Raw genomic sequence first — 24984 nt, forward strand, 5'->3', positions numbered from 1 at the left:
CCCTAGCAGGCAGCACAGGAGCAATGGCAAGTATATTCAGAAACCCCAGTAGATATTTGCAAGAACAATAGGGAAAACTCCACAGATGCCCAGCAGCATCAGGATCTGAGCAGGTGGTCCTGAGCTCAGAGGGAAAACCCTGAAGCTAAGAACACGTGTGCCTTCTGGTTCATCAGTGTGCCCACTGCTCTGCCAACATGATCTAGAAGTGTCACACGTGACATTTAGGAGGACTGTCAGGGCTCAAAAATACTGGCAGGTTATAATGAGTGGGTCATCATAAACCTACAAACTTCTACCAGTAGCACCAACAGAAAGATGCTTTTGTCAAGATCAAACTTACATTCAGAGGTGGTGTAGGGAAGGGGGTAGGGTCTCTGAACAGTGGTATTTTCTTCCAGTAAACCTATGACATGGGCTGAGAGACCCGGAAAAACAATCACCCTTCGTTTCATTAAGTTGTGGGTGTTTATCACAGCAATGAGACCTGCCAAGAGCACAGAGAGGACACAGCTGACATTGGCAAAAGGCAGCTCCCATCAAGCTCCTCTTTTACCGGGTCAGTAGGAGGCTGGCTCTGCAACACACAGAGCATCCAGCAATCAGTACGAGATGGGATGACAGGTGGGAGAGCAGCAGCTGCTATCACAGAGGTTCCAGCACTCTAGATCTTTCAGTCCAGAACCATCACACCCACAGCAAAGGATATTCAGCCAACCTCAGCTGCTGTCCCACCTCCTCTTGGATGGGCTCATAGTGCTGGCCCAATGCAGAAGAAAGCCAGGAAGTTCAAGGCCCTTTCATCTTCAACTGCCCAAGCAGCATGGCAGGAACAAGTTATTTATACAGTTTTGAGCCCTTCTGGCTCTTGCCACAGGCTGAGCTTTCTCCACAGTCACCTGAAATCAGGAACCACACTGAACAAACTGTCCATCTCAACTGAGTTAGGGTTTCACCTGTCAAGGACGGGACTAAGGAACCCAAACACCACCAAACACATTCTGAATCACCAAGGCCAAGGGGAGCATATATTTTACATATCACAGTGCCTTGGCATGGCCTCAAGAGGGGTCAGCCAGAGACTTTTATGCTATATTTGTTTCTGTCCTTCTCCAGAAAAAAAATTCCTTAAAAAGATTAGTTGTCCTCAGCGGTAATTAATTATCCCCAAGTAGTGAACTGAAATGACAGTGATATTTCTACTTGAATCCTCAGGGGGAAATCGTGTTGTCTTGCTATGCTCTCTAAACCTGACATAAAGTTAAAAATAGGAAGTTTAATATGCAGTCTGCAGGACTTTTTCTGCCTGTAAGGCAATCCCAAGGGATGTCTCAGTTCAACTGCAAGCTCACAAAGTCCCACTGTCCTAGAGAAGGCAGTGACATTTATTTCCCTCTTATGCAGCTTGGGCTCAGTGAAACACTAGCAAGAACCAAAGAACTTGTCAATTAATACAACTGGAGATAAGTTTCAGCAAAAGCTTTTAAACGTGTCAGTCACCCCTGAAGAAGCCTGCTGTGACAGAGACAGCATGAAGAAAACCAGAGATTTTGGCTTCCAGTCACTGGGAGCAGATGTCATACCTACAGAGGAGTGGGATCTTAGGGGGCAAGGACAAACACTAATTCATGTTTTTGCTATTAAATAGCTTTGCTGTGTTCGAAGCTGCAACTTGGGGAGCAAATCAGATTTGTCTTAAGATGAATTTCCAGTTTAGGTTTCTGGTCTTGATATAGGTCCATACTTGTTACCTTTCCCACACAGATAAAAAAACAGGATTATGGAACAACAGATTTTGATTAATTTATATCAGTTCTTCATTCAAAGTTAAAAGTTGTTACAAGCTCATTTTAACAGCTTTTTTTTTGTAAAAGAAATTCTAAAATCTCCTATTTTCCTCTGTTTCATTAATAAAGCAATATCTTGGAGTAAGAACAGGAAAATTCCCAAAGGATTAGTCTAATTTCTCTCCCTCCTGAACTGACAGTGCATTTCCCTAGTACAATTGTAATGAGAAAGCAAGCGAGCCTTCACTCAGCATTAAATCCCAGTGTGCTGTAAAAGCCAGGCTGGTTGTCAGGTGTTCTTTAAAGTACTGGGAATTTGTTTAGGCAAGATCTATTTTCAGAAAAGAGGAAAACAACTCTTTTTCTAGATCATCTTCAGTAACAGCACCTGTCTCCTTTGTGTTTGCACAGCTCTGCCAGAGAAACTCAACCACTGCCCTGGGCAGGTTCCCCAGGGCACAGATCAACAGCACCAGCACCTCCAGCTCCTCCTGGGAGGCTAGTTCAGGCCTGGCAGGGTTTGTCACAGCTGTCATGACTTTTGGCCTGACTTAGCAGGTCCAGGAAAATCTGACCTGTCTGCCAGACCTCCTGCAGCGATGCACTGGTTTAATAAGCCCTTCCAGAACACGGAACAAAAAGAAACACAACGCAAAAACACCCAGCTGAGGTTTGGAAACAGAAATCCCTCTAGCAGCCAGGGGGTTTTATTTTGTTTGGAGGGTTTTCTGTTGTTTGTTTGTAGGTTTTTTCTATTATTTACAGTATCCTACATTCCCATTACTCTCAACCACAGCATAACAGTTCTTTAGGGCACTTATACAAATTGTTTCCATATCTGTGGAAGCTTAGACCTGTAGCCATTCCAGGTTAAAATTCTCTCATCTCCTTTAAGCAAAAGGTCTCCCTGGCACTGACATGAGATATTTCTCACACCCAGCTTTCCACAGTCCACTTCTAGCTGTGGCAAGAGTGTTGTTACAAGCTGTTTAATGCTGATCTTCTCTGTGGATCTACAACAGCACTACTCTGTCAAAGTGAAAAAGCATTGCCACGCCTTTTGCTCCTGCCACAGGGCTTGGATATGCTTGCTTGTAAAACACGGTTGCCTCTACATAGTCTGGTTAAAAGCTTGACTATAATGCCAGGCTCTGAGCAGGCTCTGAGCAGGTTTAAGCCACAGCACGCAGTTTACAATGTTTATTTCCCTGGGAGGATGGGACCCCAGCCCAGCCACAGCACCCTGTGTGAGAGCATCCAGCAACGTGTTGTCCCATATGCCGCTTCCCACGGGTGTGTTGGAGCTGCTCCAATGCCACGGCAGAGCTGCCTGCCCACGTCCAGCCCAACACGTGCCTCAGTCACAGTGCAAGCACAAACACACCATTATGCAACAGCAAAACTGACCACAATGGAGCCACTGCAAAGCACGGACCCCCACCCATGTTCAAGTGCACCCCCTTCCCTTTCCCCTCACCTTGCTCAGCTTCCAGCCCCCAGATGCATTACCTGGGAAGCCTGCAAGCCAAGGTGGCTGCAGCTCCTCTGAGCAGAAGCTGAACCCTCCTGCACACTTCAATCAAAGGCCCTTTCTCTACCTTGTTCTGCCCTGTCCTCTGCATTAGCCCCTTTCTGGAAACATGAGGTTACAGACTTTACCATGTTTGCAGGTTTGGTTTTTTGGCCCCTAAAATAAAACCAGTGCTGGGAGACAAGCTTTCTGGTGAGCTTTACTGCCTGCTCTATGATAAATGAACTGTCTGTGAATCCCCCAACCTCGATTCATGGGAAAACAGCACCATGCTCACAGCAAAGTTGTTTGGCTCTCTTGAATCTATTTAATGAGCTGATGTGTAAAAAAACTTTTGTGCCCACAGATGAAAAATAAATCTTTTACTAATCAAAAAGTGTACAACTCCCCCAAGTTGATTTTTTTCTTTTTTAACACGTGTTTTTCCAGGGCCACCATACTACTAAAACCCTTGCAAATGGCAAGTAAGGTTTTTTTGTTTCAATTACATGTTAAGGCAGAAAACATAAGAGCAAAAGAGAGGAAAAAGATCAATTTTGCAGAAGGAAGTGGTTTATGTTGTGCTTAAATCGCTCGGCTTGTGGTACAAACACCAGGCTAGTCCAGAAGCTGTATTTTAGTGCAAATGGCACTTTGCTGTTCTACGCAAGTGATTTAAGCTACACAGCACAAATGCTAATAAATACACAGGGACACGTTTTGAGAGGTGGCATCGTGTAACGGAGGTTGAGAGACGTGTGTTCCAGATTTAGACACTCAGCACCTTGACCACATGCAGGCTGGAAACCTCAGGGAAGAAAAAAAGAAAAAAGAAAAATCAAATTCCAGCCCAGATTTCAGAGCCCCAAAGTCCCTACATCTGGTGCTGGAAGTGCCTTGCATTCACAGATTTTACAGAGAGAATTACAACAAATCTCTTACACAGCTCAAATCAGAGCTACTTTTGAAAACCTGGCTGCAAGACACTCATTGCAGGTCACTGCTCAAGCTGGAGCTCAGCAGAATTAAATCCTCGAACCAGCCAGAAGCTGCTGTTGTCCCTCATAAGCACAGCAGCAGCACTGCATCATTTACTACAGATTTCCTGCAGCCACTGCCAAATATGGCACTTTGGGGACATTTATTTTAAGTGTCATTGTTTTCTGTGCATTAACATATGCTCCAGTCAAACCCTTTATTCATCATTGCCAGAAATGATGAGCCTTGTTACAGCCCAAATTAAAGAGTCTTGAAAGCACTGCCTAATTTATAATCAGGAGAAGAAAAACAGATTTTAATAAATAAAAGGAACCTGAAACCAGTCAAAATCACATTCCTGATAAGCATAGCAGACATGGCCTTCTTCAAGAAACACCAAGTCCCTCAGGGACTGAGCCAAGCAGCTAAGATGGGACATGGACAGCTCCTACTGCCAACTCGCCTAAGAAGGGACACGAGGTTCCCTTGGATTCAAGGGCATCCTCACCATTCCTCAGGTCAGCAAGCTTTATCAAGCCCTCTTTTCTTGAGGGCAGATGATCTTGCTGATCTTTGTATGGCAATAAATCCTCAATAGAGACAATACAATTTTAAATCACTATCACTAGCCTGAAGCGTCCAAGCATCCAGACAATCAAAGCTGTTTTATCAGTTAGACTAAAATTACCAGAGAAAACTGAGGCACAGGATATCCCCCCTTTCCCAGAGCAGCCCCTAACACTTTTAAGTTCAACAACATGAAGTCTTCCCGCAGAACTCAGATTCACAAGACCCAAGTGTCTCATCTCGGGTCACTTGGCAAACTTCACTGAAGGCCCCAGGAATCATCACCCTGAGTGACAAGACCAGGTTCTGCACACGATTCCATTTGCATGCACATGAAAAGCCCCGTGAACCACCACAGCTAATGTCAGCCTAAGAGAAGGAAATCTAGTTAATAGCACATTAAGAAGTTCAATTCCATTATTAATTAAAATATTTCCAGCAGAGCAATTATGCAGCACCCTTAGAGAAAGCTGCCAGGAGACAGAGCACTAGCAGGAGCAGAGCTGGCAATAGGATGTTTGTATATGGACTAGCTGAATCACTGCCACCCTGTGCCTCCTGTAACCTCCACAGGTAGAAAATACGATTGCAAACATTACTTGTGTAGCTAAGTACTGATCTACAGCAGCAGGCTAATAAAGGGCTGGAGTGGGGGGGAGGGAAAGAGACCTTTGGAGCTTACAGAATTCAAATTCTCCACTCTGGGGGGATGTGGGATAAATACACCGATTCCACACAGAAGTCTTAAGTGCTGAGAAAGCAAAACTCCACCGTAGAGGCTGAAAAAAACCACTTTGGGGTTAATTAATATCCACGAGTCAAAGCTTGCCTGACAGCATGAGCAGGGGGAGATGGCACAGCCCCCCCGAGGTAAGGCAGCACTGCACAGCGGCTCCGCTACCTCCCGCCTCGTGCACTGGAGCAGTGTACACATGGAAATCCTAAGCAGTTCTTTATTTAATATTCCTCTTTCACAGACGAAAGGGAAACAGTCAGCATATCTAGCTGAACATTTAAACAGTACTTTGTGTGTTCATTTCACAATTAAATGTTTTTAGAACTATTGCCATACTTCAGCAGGAATGAACACTTTCCACTGGTGACAGCATTTGTTGCCCCACTTTCTTCTATTTTTCTTGGGTGTCCAGGCAAAACCAAAGTCTCCATCTTCAGGTGCTAAAAACACAAATTCCCATTATAGGACTAGAAGAAAGCCATCACTTTTCCATGTGGGACAATAACATATCAAGAAATAACTGGCATCAAGTAGTTGTTACAAAACCACTCTCAGTGAGTTATAGTAAAAGCTGGCTTCTCGGTTATTTGATTTTTACACTAATAAACAAATTAAAGTTTATTTTTATCATCTTTAACATCCATAGTGGCAGGCAGCTGAGGAAGCACTTGAGTTTTCCATGCATCAGCTTATAGGCATGTATGCAGTTTTTATGGCTAAGCATTATGTCTCCTACTGTTACTTGTGATCCAGACTAGCTTTGTGTTTTCCCTCCCTTGATGTAAGAGTCTAGCTTTAAGGAGTTTTTGTCAAGCAGGTTGTGAACAAAATTGAAATAACCACAGCAAATTAATTGGCAGAGACAGAAAAGCTCCCTGGGGTGCTACAAAATGATGAAGAGACTACAAAGCTTCCTAGAGGACAATAAAGATGTGCCTACACATACATGACCAGGTATCCTGGTATCTGCATTGTATCCTATAAAGGTGCTTGTGAAAGCTGCAGTTCTAAAGGTTTTCAGTCTGACCTTTAGCACAAGTGAAAAATGAAGAGATGTGCACAGAGAAACCTGCCAATCAGAAGGAGAACCATCACCATCCTGCTTCGGATCATGACTCCCATTGTGCAGCAGCCCTTGCAGTCACCTGGCACCCACTTTGCTGACGTGCAACCAATGGTCTCTGACCCAGCAATGTTTCCCTGAAATGGTAACAACATCAGGAAGGTGCAACTGGGGGGATTCAGGTCTCTGCTTCTTTCAAGATGACCCCTGAAATGCTGAGCTCGTGATGTTATTAGCATCAGCAAGCAAGGAAGCCAGCCAAGAGTGTTTTATCTTTCCATCAGCAATTGAAGTGGGCCAGCATTCAACAGCACACTGTGCCAATATTTCTTCGAACGCCAAACGGATATGCATCTTTCAAACTCAGGCTGCAGAGTGAACGAGCTGAATGCTGCAGCTTCTAAATTTCAACTTCAAGTGCTGCTCAAGGCAGTAACAAGATATTGCCTCTACATTACATTCACAGATAAAGCTTTCCTACTCTGAGCCAGTTTTCACCACCGAGATGATCAGAAAAGGCTACTCAAGTCAAATCCAGACAAAGACAGAGCCTGAACCTGCCCAAGTCTCTCTGCAATGGTTCAACCCAAATGAACACACATCAGGACAGTCCCAAATACATGCATTGTTTGCAATTTGGAGAGACAAAAGCACAGGTTCACTGCTTCAGAGAGCTAATCTGCTCTTCAGAACAAAATATCCAAAAAAGAAACAAGAAATCTTCATATAAATAGATGAAATTGGTATTTTTGGGTTCTCTTTCAACCCATGGGATGGCAGAGGACATGGAAAGAACTCCTTTAGGTATGTGGGTGCACCAGTGAAATCAGAACCATCTTTTCACCAACAGACTGATATAGATGGTGCTTTGCTGAGCAATTCAGTGCACAGACCCCAACTCCATCCACATGTGGTCCTTAGGCAGCTGTGCAAGTGCGGAGAGGACATCCTCTGGGTCTAGAACTTATCTCCCATAGTTGTAAGGCCTTCAAACTGATTGGCAGGCTGTATATACAGCTCTACAACACCTGGCATTAATTCTACTGGTAACATACTCCTCGCAAAAGCCCTCACATATTTACTGGCCTGGAGCAAAGCAGATCCTGAGCAGCACTCCAGCACCTGAAACAGGAGATATTCCCACTGCAGCCATCAAGGACACAGATGTCCTCTGCCTGGCAGCGTGCATCAGCCTAAGCAGAGGGGCAGCATTTCGCACGCACACCAAACGAGAAGCAGCAGAGTCCTCCATTGGTTACATGCTCCAAGAATTCCACCGAGGCAGCCCTCAGGCACTGCATGCTTTCAGCCACACTGAGCTTTAAACCTTTAAACACACATCAGAAGTGCTGGTGCTCAGAGGCTACAGTCCATATATCATGCACTAAATGACTAGTACCCTTTGTCTCAACAGAACTGTCACTTTATGCTGTAAGAGCAGGTAATGCAAGTCTTTTTGAGTGCTTGTAGTCTGCAATAAAGGTCCATGTCTATGAACCCAAGATTCTGAACAAAATATAGCATAATCACCCTGTCCATTCCTAAAGAAACCCCAAGTGATTTTCATTTCTGCAAAAAGTACTGAAAGCTGTTCATTTGGGAGAGTTAATTTATTTAGAAAGGCTGCTTTTAGCTTTCTCAGACTTCTCAGCTACAGTACATTTTTCTTTAATTAGTTTAGTTCAACCAGCAAAGAGCAGGAGTTGAGCAACAAGGGTCTGCACATAAAAGCATTTGAAACTGCTGGCTAGCTAATACAGACTAAATATACACTGCAATCTGCCTGTCAGACTTATTAGAAAGCAGCATTGTGTTCTGTATACTACATCACTATTACTGTATTTTCCAGGTAGTGATTTCATATGGGTAAATGAGGCTGCTAGGTTCGGCTCATTAGCATCTTTTCTGCAGCCTCCAGCATTTAAATTAGAGATCCTCCTGGACCATATGAAGGAACAAGTGTTTACTTATGTGTTTTACTAGCTTGCCAACACAGGCACCTCTGCATCCTGCAGTCTTGCCTCCGCTGGTACTGGTGGAAGCTACAGAAACAAGTCCCTGAGAACTGAGTAGCTTCTGACAGAGCTGGGATTCAACCCCTATTGTTTAGTGTCAGGAGATACCCTGATACAACATTTGAAGTAGACCAAAGTGAATACAAAGTATTTTTTGGGTGCAGGTTGCCAGCACAGCTCCTGCTGCCCATGCCCAGAGTCCATGTCAGTCAACAGTGCAGGACTACAGGGAATCCCCCTGAGGAGCACAGCGTTGTGATGCTCAGGGCTGACATTACCTTTCTAGCCCCCTGAACCACCAGCCGCCCTTCAGCATCAAGACTTGGTTATTCCTACCAATACCTAAAACCCTGCACAGCCAACAGCATGAGGTGAGACACAGGGAGCAGAGGGCTGTGTGCTCAGCACAGAGATCAGATGCTCTGAAATACTGCAGGCAAACTCAGAGCAAAAAAAGGGGCAAGGAAAAATGGTTGCATCTCCTCTGATGGCTTGGCTGGCAGCCAAGGGAGAAAAGAGGAAGCATCCTTCTGTTCAGGGCTTGTCCCCATCTCCAAGACTTCCTCCACACTGAGCCATTCACACTGAAGCAGTAACACTGAAGTCAATGATAGGACTGGGTAGGGAGAAGGGTTATACTTTGTGACAGGATATGACATGATGCAAACCCCCATCTATGTGAGATCAAAAAGGCTGCTGGTGGGAACAGGAACATGGGCATATGGAAAAATCCAGCTTCTAGAATGACTTATTAGACAAAAATTATTTTAAAGGCTGTTTTAAATTCAATGCTTAACTCCCTTCTGCTCAGTTAGTGAGGCAGCTAGTTAACTATATCACTACATTAGAAAATAGAATTCCTTTCACATGCAGAACATGTAAAATAGTGCTAGTTGTGACTGAGTAAGCCCCTTCTATGATGTCTTTTAAAAGGCAATATGTGTTTGGGTAAGTAGCTAGTGTATTCCCAAGGAAAGTTTCTTTCACCAGTGTTCACCCTGGCATCAGCTAATTACAGAAGTACTGCAGCTACCTGTGGAGTCATGGTAATTGTAGCTGGTGTGCACAAAGCCCAAAGAGGCAATAGCCATGAAACTGCTTCTCACTACCACTTCACAGAAAGTGCTTCTGCTTCTCGGAGCACTGTAGTTATTTGCACCTTCACAGCTCCACAATTTATTGGTCATTTCAGAGTCATGGAAATACAGGCAGAGATGAAGTGAGGCAGGCATGAAAGACTCAGGAGAACTCCCCTTACCCAGAGGGGTTTCACTTGTTTGGATAGAACACTAAGTCATCTCTCAAACTCCACCACATTCAGAGAGAGCTGGGCTGCAAATTTCAGAGGCAAATCAGTTGGTCTTTAATTCTAAAAAAAAAATGCCTTAAATAGCCAGAGGATCCCTACATTCAAAGTTTTGAGCTTTAGAAACAACTTAGGGAGCTGGGGAGGGAGGCTCTGTACAGCACATCAATATATCTAATGAGACAATAATTAAACATTTAATTTCCCAATCATTCTTTTCATCTGGTGAACAGTGTTGTGGGTTAAAAGCACCGTCAAACCTACAGATGCAAAATAAAACCTGCTTAGCATGGGGAGCAGCTCTTCAATTTCTGTCAGTAACAGTGAGGACAGGTGTCTCTTCTATATAATGCTTCTAGCTCAAGGATCCATCTTCTCCAACAGATTTAGACCTTCTCCAAGAACACTTGGCTTCAGCTCCAAACTGAATCCTGAGTTTTCAGAAAATTACAGCTCTGATTAGATTTATGAGTTGATTAAGAGGCTTTTCAAGTCCAAAATTCGGGTAGTTACGCTATAACAGGCTGTTCCACTACAAAACCCTAAAGGCAAAGCCAGTTTTAGGTCTAGTTTCCAAGAACAGCGTGTACTCTGAAGACATGCTACACACTGCAAGGTCTGCCTGCAACAGCACCTTCAAGAAGTCACACCTACAGTCACATGCCATCAGCTGTTACAGGTCTGATGGACTTGACCTCTATAGTTCTTACATGGCCACAATTACTGTGATGTCTCTAGACTCCCATCTCTAAACATTACAGACCCAAAGCATAGCTCAGCCCCAGCATGCCAGCACCTGCAACAGGGACTCGTCCTCATACACACTGGACCATCACAGCCACAGCAAGGCTGTGCACTCACACAGCACTGTGGATGTATCAGAGCAAGACAAGCATGAACTAGGGATGGACAGCGGGTTAGCAAGGACTGAGTAAAACTCAGCACAGGCAGCAACACCATCCCAAAAAACCCTTTGTAGCCCTAACCAGGCCTCTGCACTGCTTGGGCTGGTGTGCTGCTGCCACGTGAGGCAGCTGCAATGGAATAAACTGGGGCCTGACATCACAATGATGCAGCTGCACCGGATAACAGAAAGCCCTCCTTTGGCAGCAAACGGCCCTGAAAAAGTAATTAGTTTTCCCAGAGTTATTAGGAAAGTGAGTAATCATGTGTACAGCCACAGCAGTGCTGTAGACACTGTGCTCTGACTGAGGGAAAGGCAAAGCTGAAGCGAGATTTGTTTGCAGTTGTAATTGTTCTCTGCCCTGACTCTGTTCAGGCAGCTACAATTATTAATCTCTAAATTTCAACATCAAAAGCTGAGATAATTAAATAGAGGCAAGGTCAGACAGAAAAAAATAATTTTTTACGTTACATTAATTTTTTTCGGCTGAGATGGTTTTCTTTTTGAGCTGATATTAAGAGCATACATATTTTAAGTAAGTCCCACTGGCCACACATGCCATCAGCAGAGTGCAGCATAGCAAAAAATAATTGAAGTAATTGTTTCTAAGGACAAAGTATATTTGCTTCAATTTAGCCAAGATTACAGTTTACATAGCTGAAAAGAAACCAGACATCAACCTCTGCACTGAATTTATTTCCATACTAAAAGTAATTCTTCAGATTCTTCTCTGTGAAGAGAAAAGCCCCGGATATCATAACCTATGTGTGGATCAAAGTAGTACAGTGGAAGAAAGCCCTGTTGATGCTAAAATCTGCACACAGGGAAAAAACTACAAAACACAGACAAAAACTCTAGGACCCAATGTTCAACTACAGCAATGAGAGCAGGAGAATATTCTTAGCCTGGAGACAAAAATAAATAATTGTAATTACTCCAAACAACAAGAAAAAAATCTATTACAAAATGGAAGAGAAATTTGTCTCTTTGTCAACTAAAGCAAAACAGTTTAATACATTCTAGTTTAAATGAAAAGTGAAAAAAAGAAAAGGGAACCTAGGTGAAAAAAAAAATAAACCACCTTTTCGTCCCAGATCTTAAAACTAGAAACTGTTTCAAAACATCAGAAGTTTTCCATGGAGCACAGCATCTGGGACCATTTCACACTGAAATCACATTAGCACATCTCTTTCACAGTGTGGCCAGGTTGGTTCTCACTTCTTTAATAACTAACCTGTAAAACCTTTTCTATCCACCAAATAAGCAAGTTTGTGCTGCTACAGAAATATCCCACTGTAAGGACAAATCTGTCTTGTGATTAACTCCACAGCAGCAGAATCCCACCAGGGATGAATTAAACAACATCATTTTTCCACCTTTTCCAAAATGAGGACTCAGGTATTTTCAAATCCTTTTCCATTCATCTCTGCTCACAGCATGTGTAGCTTGCAAAAAAGTTCCCTTTATCATCTTATGTAATTAATTTTCTCTGAGCAGAAAACAACACACCCATGAGAAACTTGTGCTCGGTCTGCAGGGAACTGCAGCATCATGTATCAGAAGTGGCCTCGGCATATTTGGCACGTTGCTGCATTGATTCATTGCCCTGTCACTGAATATAACTGGATGTTTATTAACAATGAAAACAAATACATTTTATCTTCTATGCCAAGACCTGTTCTTCTGAACAAGAGAGAAGCATTAAGAAGAAAATGAGATATTAATATGCTTAAAATAAAAATCTAGAGCTGGCGTCATGGTATGTAATCTAATGATTACCACATGAGGAACATGAAGTTTAACAGGATGTATGAACTGTCACAACTCCAGTTTGTTTAGATTTTTCTATTCTCAGCATAAAGACAGGCTGTATAGACCAGCATCCTGTTTCTACAGGGTATTAGCAGAGAGACAGGGAAAGGCATCTAGGTACACACCACAGGTATTAGCTACCTAGCCTCGATATTCTCATACTCACTGATCATTTTCTACTTTTCAGGGTTTCCTGAATCAATGATTTTATGATTTGACAACACTCAGGGAATTCAATGTTCACTAACCCCCTCCACATCTCCCTTGACAAGCGCAGCTGCCCTGGGATGGATGCAGCCACCATCCAATCACCTCCCACAGGTGAGCCCACACCCCTCTTCCTGACCCATTTCCCAGAACATCATCTGTAGTATCAACGATTCAGAAGCTCCCTGCTGAAGACAGGCAGAAGCCCAGTGCCAACTGGGGCTGACAGGCTCCTGGGCATGTCTTGTACCCAACACTCAGCCTGCATCCTGCTCCAGCAGGAAACATCCCAAAAATCTGATGTCAAACAGAGCATTAAGCATGGTGAAAATACAGCTCTTGAAGGCAATCTTGAATCAAGACCATTTACCATAAGTCACTCCTGAGATGATTCAAATAACATCTATCCTGCAATGAATTCACACTCCACTGCTAACAGGGTGTCAGAGAGACTTGCTCATGGGCACAGAGTCCTTTCTCCAAAGCAGACAGTAGCCATCTCTCATAAATCATTGTACACCAGAAGCACCATCTGCAATAACAAATGAGACCTCCAAGGCATCTTTAAAGTCTTGGGTTTGCTACATTAAGTTTAAAGCTTGTAGCTATGTCTTTGGTAGAAGAAAAGATTCCAACAGCACTCTAGTGTGCATGCCACTATTCAGGGAATGAAGAGATCATGCCACACTGCTCTAATTAATAGAGACTCAGTATCCTCAGTCTATGGCCAGGAGACAGAACAATGGTAGCTGCCCTCTCCACTACTGCTTTGGAGGTTTAGGACACATTCAGGTGAAGCAGACTTACAGCACAGAAAAAATAGTAAAAAGCAAAAGGAGAAAAAATGCTCTTTGTGACTGCCATCTGCACTGGACTACAATATAAAGCATCAGTTCCTAACCACCCACCATCTGAGACTGTTTTCCAAAGGACATCTTCCTTTTTGCAGGTACAGCATGTGCTTGGCAACACCTGCAGTTACTCTCAAGGGTTCCGACTTGCAAGTGCACCTTAGCAGCAGCATTGACAAGGGCCATATTTCATTCCATATATATTCACTGGTGAACAGCTACATTACAGCAGAGTACATGTTGAAGGCGTACGTACCAATACTACAGAACTAACAGACCTGCCCGTTGTGGGACATTCAGACTTACAGCAAACCTTCTGCAGCATCAAGCAGGTAGGTCTAAGTACTGAGCTCACCACAGCTCAATTCTGCCCAATTGAGGTGGGAGGGTCAAAATTAAAGAGGGAGAATAAAAAGAATCTTTGCAACTTTGAATACTTGTTTTGTCTGGCAGCAACATTAACGGTATTTGCAGTTATCAAGTGTAACAATTCACGTCTTCATTCTCATCATATCTTGGCATAGCGAGAGAATTAAAGATGTCACATTTGCCAACTACCCATATTAAAATCACATGGCTGCTGTATAAACTTTCAATTATGGAGGATAGAGGCTGAGGGTGGAGGAGATAATCCTTATAAGAACTACTTCAAAGAGAGAGTATGGATGAGATTTCAGAAAGGCTAACTTAGAAGCTGTGTGATGTATCTGTTGTTTTGATATCAAGGTCATTCTTAACACTTAGACGTGGTTTTCACAAAGGAAGCCTTTTAAAAATATTTTCTCTATTTGTTTCTGCAAATCAGTTGATTCTAGTCATAAAAATCCCATTAATTGAGTGCCACACAAATCATCAAAGAATTCCTTTGCTGTTCAAAGAATAATAAGGCACAAGACAATCAAGGAACCCTGTTTACACCAAGCTGAGGAAACCCTAAGCTCAAGCCCAACACAATACAACTGGAATCATTTCAGCTCACAGAGAAAGTGAGCTAAGCATGCCTGAGTCGTTTCCCATTTGCTCCCCTGCCCCAAGCCTGTGTGCTCAGTAGATGCTGTGGATTAGCTGATTTTTTCACTATACACCACACTAACAGGGGAGCTCAAGCTATGCATTTGGGGAATAATGCACTATGTGAAGTCTGGTTTTGTCTATTAACCATGCATGGTGCTTTCATAATGCATGTATTTCATCCCCACAGGCCCTGTGCACTGACAGCTTTCAAACCTTGGATGGGGTGCTCTTCAAGGTGGCAAGAGAACAATAGAATGGCCTGCTGTCCTATCAGACCCCGATGCAAGTTTCAGGGCTTGTGAAGCTGGCTGGCAAATATCCCAAGGGACTAATAGCAGTGCTTCACTGCATACAGCCACATCTCAGTGATTCAGTGGAAGATAACTCCTCTCTGCTTTTCAAAAGCATCTTTCTCAGCCCACAAGTGCTCAACTAGGGAACCCTGTGGGGCATGGAGGACACAGACTTTGTGCAATGATGCTCCACCAATTGTTAGAGCGGGATGTACGCCTTGGTAAATGAAAGGGTTTCATCTGGGTTTCTCACTGGAAACCAACAGCAAAACATGGATAGCCAAGCAAAAAAGCTGAAGCAAACAAACCTCAGGGTTTGTTTCCTCTCTATATGTCTCCTATTAGGTTAATTAGTTTTATCTGTCTACGCAGCAGAAGACTACAACACACCAGAGGAGCCAGGATTGCTCATTTCTGAAAACTCCACTCCTCAATAGTGCTGCATCCTGGCAGAGTGTCACACAACAGGAATGGGGAGAAACTAGTGATTTTAGTGTATCGGTGAATGGTAAATAGAGAAGAAATTCAACAACTCTCAGTATTTTATGCCCTTGAGTCAGTGATAACTCAGATAAAAGATAAAACTGAGATTTTACTCTTGTTCTTTAACAACCATCAAGAATGGATAAGAATAAAAACTGAGATACTGAAGGGGATTTCAGCACAGAAGAACTGGAGGTCCCACATGGCTGTTACTGAAATGCTCCCCAAACGTTATCACCACCGTCCAGACGACAACATACTAACTCAAAAGTGCTGTTACCAACAATGAGCCACTTGGAAGCACAGGATTACACACAGATCACCTTGCATAAAGGGAAAGGTGATGATAAGGAACCGAAAACTAGGAACTGTTATTTTAATAAATAAAGGTCCAGTGGTGAATCTATCTAGTAAAATTAAGGACCATATAAGGTGGGGTTTAAGGCAATTAAAGTTTATTCCAATGCTGTTTCAATTTGTTCCGTATGGTAGGGGTCAAAAAATTACAGGATATTTTTAACACTCTTCATTGCACAGGGACAGTAGTTCAGTGATGTATGTACGTGTTACATCATCAGTTCTGCACTCCTTATTCTACTACCAACTAAGCAGAATCTGAAAGTGCAGCTAATTAAACAGAACCTAAATTCAGCAGGTTTGGATGACTTGCACCACAGTTTTAAAAGAACATCCTGAAACACTCTATTATAGATATCAATTTTAAATATGTTGGGCACATAGAAGTCGCAGTAGCTGGAACAAAACTTGCTGATGTGCTAAGTATTTTAAGAATTAAATAGAAAATCCTAATAATGATCTCCAGAAAACTGAGTATGATAAAATTAATCTGTGTAAATTGGAAATTTTCCAGAATACACAGTATCTAGTATTATTGACTTTTAAAAGAAGTATAAAATACCACCCTTTAACATGATTTTAGTCAATTAAATAACACTATTAACTTTTTATACAGAATTTAGCTTCATGCTACATAATGATTTGATTAAGATGAGGAAATATTAATGGATGAAAATAATTTCATGCAGCGGTGATTAAATAGTCATAGGTATACATGTATGTTCCTACTGAGGTCTTGGTAGAGGCTGCTCCTTGGCCCTATGTTGTAAACACATGTCAATGAGTGTAAGAGAGTCTATAATCATTACTTATCAAGCCTGAAAATGGCAAACAATGTGGGACTGCTAAAATAACTGAGAAGAGAACAACAGATCTATATGTCTAAATAAACTCCACCAGAGAACACAGTATAGACTTCAGTACTGCCACACACACACTCACAGCAACATGCATGGGGACAGCATCCTGTGAAGCCACTGATTTTCAGAAACTTCATGATCGACATGTAATTAGAGAAACTGAGCACACGGTGCTGGAATGGTCCAGTGATCAAGAGAGCTCAGAGAGGCTTGGGATGGGGGGTGCACAAATAAAATAAAAAATAAATCAGCGTGTGGCATTTAACACTGTCAAAATTATGTTAAGTTTTAATGCTTGTGATCCAAGAAGAATATTGGAAAACTGGATCCAGTGCAAAGAACCTCCAAAAGGATGATTAAAGGACCAAAAGCTCAGCTTAGAGAAAGGCTCCAGAAGCACCATCTGTTCTCCCTAACAAAGGGAGAAGGTTAATAGGACAATCTGATCACAGTTTACAAGTACCTACGTAAGGAACAGAAATTCGATCAAAGAGCTCTGTCCTTTAGCAAATCCAGCAAATTTGCTGTCTAGAAAATCAGACAAACTCAGGCCCAAACCAAGACACGTTTATGATGTTTAACTCTATCAGTTAATGCTCATGTTGACAGTATTACCAGTACTGATACCTGTCAGTAAGGCTGAATGCAGGACAGTAAAAGATGTCTTGGATTTTCCATCACAAGTTAAAAACATGATGGCATGATTTTTTTTCCCCTCCTACTCAGAGGCAACTTTCTAGCTAAAAAAAGGAATTAATTCAAAGCAGCCAGGGAATTATTTTCATAGCACAGACTTCACACAAGCAGCTCTGTGTGTCCCATGAGACCCCTACAGCAGGAGCATCACTCCATGGAAGGGACTGTGGCGTGTCACTAGGGACAGGCTCTGTCATTCTGGCAGCTATCAGGAATTAAAGTTTTAAGACTAAAGCTTCTCTGCTGTACCATGGGCTGGCCAGCATTCCCCTACCAAGCTGGTATTTATCCCAGTACCTCATCCCTCAGCATCTCCCACAAAATGTGACTACTGCAGTTAAAACATGGGCATTCACATGGAGCCTGAATTCCATGGAGCTGCAGCTCAGGTCACATTCTGCATCACCCTGGGCCATGCAGTAAGGCAACACCTATATAATTCTTTTTTAGAGAAATCCCATCTTAAAATTAAATAATTATTTTTTATTGTAACTTATTTTTTTAAAGATTGGGGGATATTGCTTTCTTTCAAATGCTCTTTGGCTCTGGAAGCTGAGGGAGCAGAGCATCAGTTGCAAGACCCCAGTGTGGACCAGTTGTTTCAATAGGTTTTGCTGAGAATAACTCTTGGGAGTGGCCTTTAGGATAAACACATCCCAGTCACAGGCCTGGGCAGCCTGTCTAACAGTTACCTTGTTAATAACCCAGCAGGGTTAAGGAATAATTAGAATCATAGAATGGCTTGGGTTGGAAGGGATCTCGAAGATCACCTAGTTCCAACTACACCAGGTTACATAGAGCCCCATCCAGCCTGATCTTGAACTCTGCCATGGATGGGGAGTCTGCAACCTCTCTGGTAATCTAAGCTCTTCAGCATATTTTCTTAACGAGCTCTTTTGGCCCCTGTGTGCCATAGGTTTGTGGCAGGACACTTCCTCAGGGCAAGGAATAAGAGCACAGAAGCAAGTGGAGCTGGTGTTGAAGTGTAGTATACTTTGAGGGAGAGCCCAAAGGATGCATGAGGTTCCTTGGTCTCCCTACCTCAAGCCCCAGTTCTCTCACCACGTGCTATGAAAACATTTGTAGCTCCAACCTTTTGGTACAAACCTATTCCTCCTCTCCTGTCCCACACACTTAAGTGCAAATCAATGCTTCCTGCCCTACACACTGCATACAGGCACTGCTTTTAAGGGAAACACAACTACAGAGCAGAACTTAATACCTCAAATCAGATGTGCAAAAAGCTACTGGTGGATTTCTAGGTATGAAGGCCTCGGGGAGAAGCAGAGAGAGTTTGGCTAGAGGCAGAGGCAGCCTATAGAGAAGCCAGCAGCAGGCTGGCAATGTGTAACCATTTATTAATTCAGTTTGTAAGAGAGAGACCCATGCAGCAGCCTCCACAGGTAAGGCTCCGCTGAAAAATTCCCTGCCCTGTCCCTCTGCTGAGCCTGCTGCTCCATTCCTGTGTTCCTGCACGGAGCCACTGCTGTTTTGGAGGGGGAGGGAGCCCATCCCTCTCTGGCAAGGCAGGCACCTCATGTAAATTCATTGAATAAATGCAGTCATTTCTCTCAGCTGATCCATCCCCACGTGTGCATGTTGAAGCTGTGCCAGACCCTCAATGCAGCCAACTCTCCTACAGTTCATCACTCCTGAAGGTGAAATTGTTCGTCACCCTTATCAGCATTTCCTCCTTTACTTCCCTTCCCCTCTCTGCCTTCCCTGAAGTTCCTGGCCCTCCTTCCTCACAGGAGCCTGGCTCTGCACAAGTCAAAATCAAACCCAGGCAGAGCCTTGAAATAGACCTTGGAGAGTAAAGGACATTATAAAGTTATTTTAAGCTGAGGAAAACTGCATTTCCCTTAGAGATTGACTTCAGTCTCTAGAGCCCTTGAATTTTTAGGCTTAAATCTGTCTCCTTGATAAGGCTCCATAGTAGCTGAGACCCACAAAGAAGTTTCCAAAGCACCAGCAGACATAAATAACTGGAAACAAAACTGGAGCATCATCACTAGATACTCACATGAGCTCTGGCTTCTGCAGTCAGTCCATGTGAGCCTTTAGTCATCTGAAACAGCACAAACCTTAGCTCTCCATAGAAGAGGAAGGCTGTGCTGTATCAGCTGGAGGTGATTCTTTTCCCTCTCTATTTTGGAGCAGCCACCAACTCCTAGTCCTGACTTGACCTGAAGAAGTTACTCTAATTAAACACATGAAGGTCTGATCAGCAGAGCTGCACTCTACTCACTACTGATTCTGAGATCCATGCAGGTCAGGAACACGTTATCGCATCCCACAGGGCTGGACAGAGCATAAAAAAAATCTCCTTCCTGCAAGGGATGCTTGTCACCTCTGGGTGCTGCTCTAAGCAGAAGCCCCCACACTAACCATGGGCATCCAGGGCTTTCAGTATCTGTTTTGCCTAATGCAATTTAACTACTAGAAAGTGAAAACACGTGGGCAAAATATACTTTAAAATTCACAAACCCTAACCTTTCATCCAGCTGTGGAAGCTCTATGGGCTTAGGTTTATATCATCTTCATTTTTATTAACTTCAGCTGCTGTGGGTGCCCTCTAAAACAGGAAAATGGGGTTTCAGTTCTCCTTTAAAAGTAAAGCAAGGGAGGTACTGACAGTATGTAGTAAGAGATCTGCCAGAGGAAAAGACGAAAATTATCTATTATTTTAAAGAACACACAAGCAGTCAGCCAGTCAAGGAACCTTTTAATTTTTTAATTAGAGATGTTTTTCTGGCTTGTTTGGATTTGGGGAGGGAACAATAGATTTTTATCAGGCTCTTTTCCAGACTCAGTTTTATAGCTTTAGCTCTGTATGCACTGCTAAAGAAATTAAACATTATTTACTTTCCAGAAGTGACTGGTGATTGAGGATGCCTAAATTGAGACTCTTCATATGGTTTTTAATTGCATTTAAAAGAGTGTGCAATCATTTATCAAATCTGTTACCTTTCAAAGCATCATCGACTTCATTTCTACAAAGAGGCACTAACTACAGTTCCCAACCACTAGAAAATTCCTGCCCATACCTTGCCACCTTTTCATTGTACATTTTCCCACCCAGGGCAGCAATGACAGATGTAAGCCCATGGGGACATCCATAATACCTTTAAAAACAGGGTATCTCAGACTTTTTCTCCAAAAAACCCGCATCTATACATTTGGAAGCCACACAAAATTCAAACCGCAGAACAGCCAAATTTTGGCATTACAACTCAGATCCATTTGGTTTGCTCCCTGACTCCTTCTGCTCAGAGAAGCAGATTTTTTGCATCTGCTCAGCACATGCAACCTTATCACGCAGCCAGAGCCAGGAGCCATGTCCCCCAGCCAGTGGCAAGCAGCCCATCAATGGCATCTCACTCCTGGAAAAGGCACAGCTTCAGACTCAGCTGAGCTCCAAACTAAGGGGGAACAGAAGCCAACAGCAAAAGTAGAGAAGCTCCTTGCCTTTTCTCCTTGGCTGGTCTGTTGTACAAGCTAAGCTCTCTGCTGCTGGATGTTTTGGAATCAAGACTGGATTATAAACTGAAAACCCAGATAACAGGTCTCCTGGCAAATCAAAGATGCTCCTTTAACACAGTATGTTGACAAGGTAAGTACTTGCACACATCCTCTTCTAGCTGGAAACACTACGACACACCAAAAGCCAATCCATAGCTTGAAAGTCCAAAAGCTGCTGCAGTAATTGTGTTTAACCTGCACTACAAAGCATAGCACAGAATGTCTGGACTGAACATTTTAAGCAAAGATGTGTTTTTATCTCATTAGGCCAAGATCAGTGCTGTCTTTTCCACAAGTAAAGCTACATACCTGCTTAGCTCTCTGCAGTCCTCACCCTCTAATGCGGACAGTATCAGGTTTACATCCCTCTGCATGTGGCATCATCTGCATGCTTTAGGCTCAGATGTAACTACACCTTAATTTCTTAGCATGATTTAAGAGGCAGTAATTTAAGATAGCCAATAATACCTGACCAATGATTTCAGGCTGCCACAGTGCAGTTGTGTGCTGCAGCTCTAAAGACACTGAAGGGAGGCTGCACATCTGCAAAGAGGAGCTAAGCCACATGCAGAGCTTTACAAACCACTTCTGCTTAGAGCTGTTTTGAATGAGCCACAGGCACCTCTACCTGGCGTCAGGCTACAGGGTGAAGAGGCCTGAGCTTGCAACAATTCTGGAAGCTAAAGGTGTTGAAGCTTTGCCCATTGTTTTCTATGCTCCCTTATTTCATGCATTAATGAGATCAATCCACCGCCTCCAGATTTCCCTCAGCTTTAGAGAGCTTGTTACTAGACATTACAGAAACTTGTAAACCATTTTCAAACACTCCATAGACGTGTCCCCTGAAGGGGGGTGAAATTTCCCTAGATGGACATATTCGGTTCCTTTATACATCATAACTGCTTCTTGATCATTTTCAGCTTAGCAATACCCTGAAGGAACGACTGGGATCTGGACTGAAAGGACAAAGTATCATACACGGACATAAGAAGGGACAGTGCTTGTCAAGCATTTGCAATCTCAGCAGGGAAATCAAAAAAACATTACTGCACAGCAAAAGCATGGTAAAGGGGCAAGACTTGGTCAAGGTAATAGAGCAAATAAGTGGAGAGCAAATTTATTACCAGGGTGTCCCCAAAACACCCCAGTGGCTTGTTCTCCTTCCCTGCCAAGTTGCCAATCTGCTGAACTTGACCCTTAACTGTAACTTCTTAACTATAATTATCTTATTGATGCAGGAATATTAACAGTTAGTGGAGCTGCACCGCAGCTGAAGTCATCATCAGATATTCTTCTCAGCAGCCATGGGATGATTTGTCACTTCTGCATCAACATTCACTTGGGGTCCTCAGCTCCACAAACATAGTCCAAACAGTAATCATTCATTCACCCTTTGATCCATAAATAGACTTGGGTTGGCAAGAAACAGGTTACGAGGAAAATGTAATTCAGTAGACAGAATCAGCACCTCTCATTAGCCCCAGCAAACCAAAGTCACCCCTGCAACTTCAAATCAATGAATCTACAAGAATCACCTGCCCAGTTCCTGATGCCGACTTGTACATCATGAATGCACTTCCACTCATTTTTCCTTTTCCACTTTTGAGACTCAGCTCAAAGTCATTGTCCAAATCTGAAGTACAGACAGAAGAGATATTTTCTAGCACAACTCAGAAGGTCTAACTTTGTTTCTGCTTTGAGGTGGAGTTATTTCCTACACCCCCACAATGTCTATGCTACATCAACTGAATATTTTTAGAGCTGCACTCTCAGTTCCGAAGTGTTAATAGACAGATTAGATTTGAATTTACTTGTGCAACTTTATAAATGCTAGAGTCAACTTCGAGAAAGAAAGAAAAAACAAACTACTATTTGAAATGTTGCTCTAAATAAGCTAATTTGCTACCAGAGATAGTTCAGGAAACATATGCCATCACTACATCCCATCAGTTGCATAGGCAGTGTGGTAAACAGCTGCTGTTGTAGTTAATAAGCATCTGCATTTTTTTATACATATGTATACACACATAAGCACAGAGTATGTATATTCTAGTCCATTGTCACTGGACAAACAGAGCTGCTGCTCTGTACTACCAGAGAAATCTCTAGTACAAGAGGACAAAACTACAGACCTGGAGCAATTTGGGGTACCACCTAACATCACTGAAACAGCTCAGTGTACTTCTGGTGCACTTCTGACATTTGACACAGTCAACATCTGGAACCGCTGACTCCCAGGAGCTCCTACAGGAAAAAAGTGCTCCCAGCTGGCTCTTTTAAAAAAGGTTTTTTTAGTCATAAATGCACTTTAATTGAAGATTAATTAGAAGAAGCAATCTTGATTAAATTTACTTGAAGAAAAGGTTTCTCAGGTCCAGGTTGGAAATAGAGACTAGTACTCTGAACAGATGGGGCTATCCAGGTATTCAGATCATCTCGCTCTGTGTAAACAAGGAGTGGGAAAGCACCTATAATACCAAAAAAGCCATGGGGAAAAAATCCATTGATTTTTAACTGCCAGTAAAATAACCTGCAGCAGTTGTTGTATATGTGGATGCACACAGGCAGGATCAATTCCCAAGATCTTACTTGGATTTTGCAGGAAAGGTACAAACACTTGTTTCTCTGCTCACCAGACACTCAAGGAGCCAGAAAACCAAAAACTGTTTCTGTGAAGCATATTGTTATTATGAGGCTACATCTTGCATGGCTGTGCTGGCCAGAGTCCCCACTGAGAGGGCGAGTTTGGAATACTGGCTCCTTGATCTGGCCCAGTCTTCTCTACACTGCAGCAACTGGCATGAAAACCAGGCTGCTATGGAGAAAGCAGAGATTTATGCTCGTCATGTCCACGAAGAAATGTGGATCCATTAGATGTGCTAAGACCAACAGCTATATTAAGCTGTTATTAAGAATGTATATTAAGCTACTTTAGGAAGTGTGAAAAATTTCTCAAGCAGCTTTTGTTGTTCAGGTATTAACTTCAATCCAGAATTTTACTAGATACTACCTGCTATTGTTTTCTTTTTCTTCATTCTTACAACATACCTGCAGGTGATAACTGTCAAATTAATATTAAAGGTTTGGCTTAGAAGCATCTGATTTTAACTTGCAAGCAATTCCTGCATCTCTGTATTCTATACACTGGGAAGATGTTAGTGTTTTCATGTGCCTGCTGTGTCAACAAAGATATTTGGGGACCATTGTAAGTGCCCTCTGCCGCAGGCATCATCCAAAGGTTCAGAACATTTCTTAAACATTAACTAAGCCTTTAAGGCATCCACAGTGAAATATTATGACCTCCACCTCACAGATGGAAACACTGAGGTTGTGACTTGCCAATGGACAACATTATTTCTATTTCTGCTTCTGGCACCAGTTTACAGAGCATCCTAGCACTGGTCCCTGCACCAAGCACCTCCCTGGTGTGGGCAACACTTTTCCACATGCTTCCAAAACCTTGCACCAGGTCTGCTCCCAACAGGAGACAAAGACACAGGACTCATCACATCAGGAAAGGAGCACAGCTCTGGCAGCTCATGTGATGCCTTTTCTGAGAGGCTGGCAGCATTCAGGGCTTCTACTGGAAGCCTGGAGTCCAGGGCTGTACCTGTTCTTCAAAGAGGAAAGCGTCGAAGAGAAAAGTTTAAACCACAGCCCATAGGGAACACAGGCGTATCTATGCAGAAATACAGCAGAACCCCCTTGAATTAGCTTTTAAGCCTTTTTAAAAACACTTCTCCCCACTTTTCCCCATGTTAACAAGTCTAGCAGCACTGCTAGCACCAATTTAGAGCTATGAGAAACATTTATCAGCAGCCATTCTTCCAATAACTAAGTGAAAGGCTGTATAAAGCCATGCTGTTACCAAAGAGAGGCACTTACCCCAGCTCAAAGCTTATTTTATGCTCATGAGCTTATACGCTGATTTCCTCCTCTGCTACAAGCTGTTTAAAGGGTTTCTAAGTTAAAATGGAAAACGGCTTTTTAAAGCTTTAAAGTCACAACAGAAAGCTCCACATG

At 42.9% G+C, this 24984-nt stretch overlaps 1 protein-coding gene and 1 long non-coding RNA gene across 2 annotated transcripts in view; one reads left to right on the forward strand and one right to left on the reverse strand.

Annotated features, from left to right (window-relative positions):
- The window catches only part of FGF12 (fibroblast growth factor 12), a 222545-nt gene that overhangs the window by 176451 nt on the left and 21110 nt on the right, over positions 1–24984 (reverse strand). The gene's annotated exons all lie outside the window — the stretch shown is intronic.
- On the forward strand, positions 11037–15825 carry LOC108495267. The gene is made up of 4 exons (XR_001874053.1): positions 11037–11119; positions 12866–12999; positions 13835–14068; positions 14938–15825. It is a non-coding gene; the product is annotated as an uncharacterized LOC108495267 (long non-coding RNA).

The sequence above is a fragment of the Lepidothrix coronata genome, unplaced genomic scaffold (genome assembly GCF_001604755.1).
Source record: "Lepidothrix coronata isolate B3197 unplaced genomic scaffold, Lepidothrix_coronata-1.0 Scaffold29, whole genome shotgun sequence".
Taxonomy (NCBI): domain Eukaryota; kingdom Metazoa; phylum Chordata; class Aves; order Passeriformes; family Pipridae; genus Lepidothrix; species Lepidothrix coronata.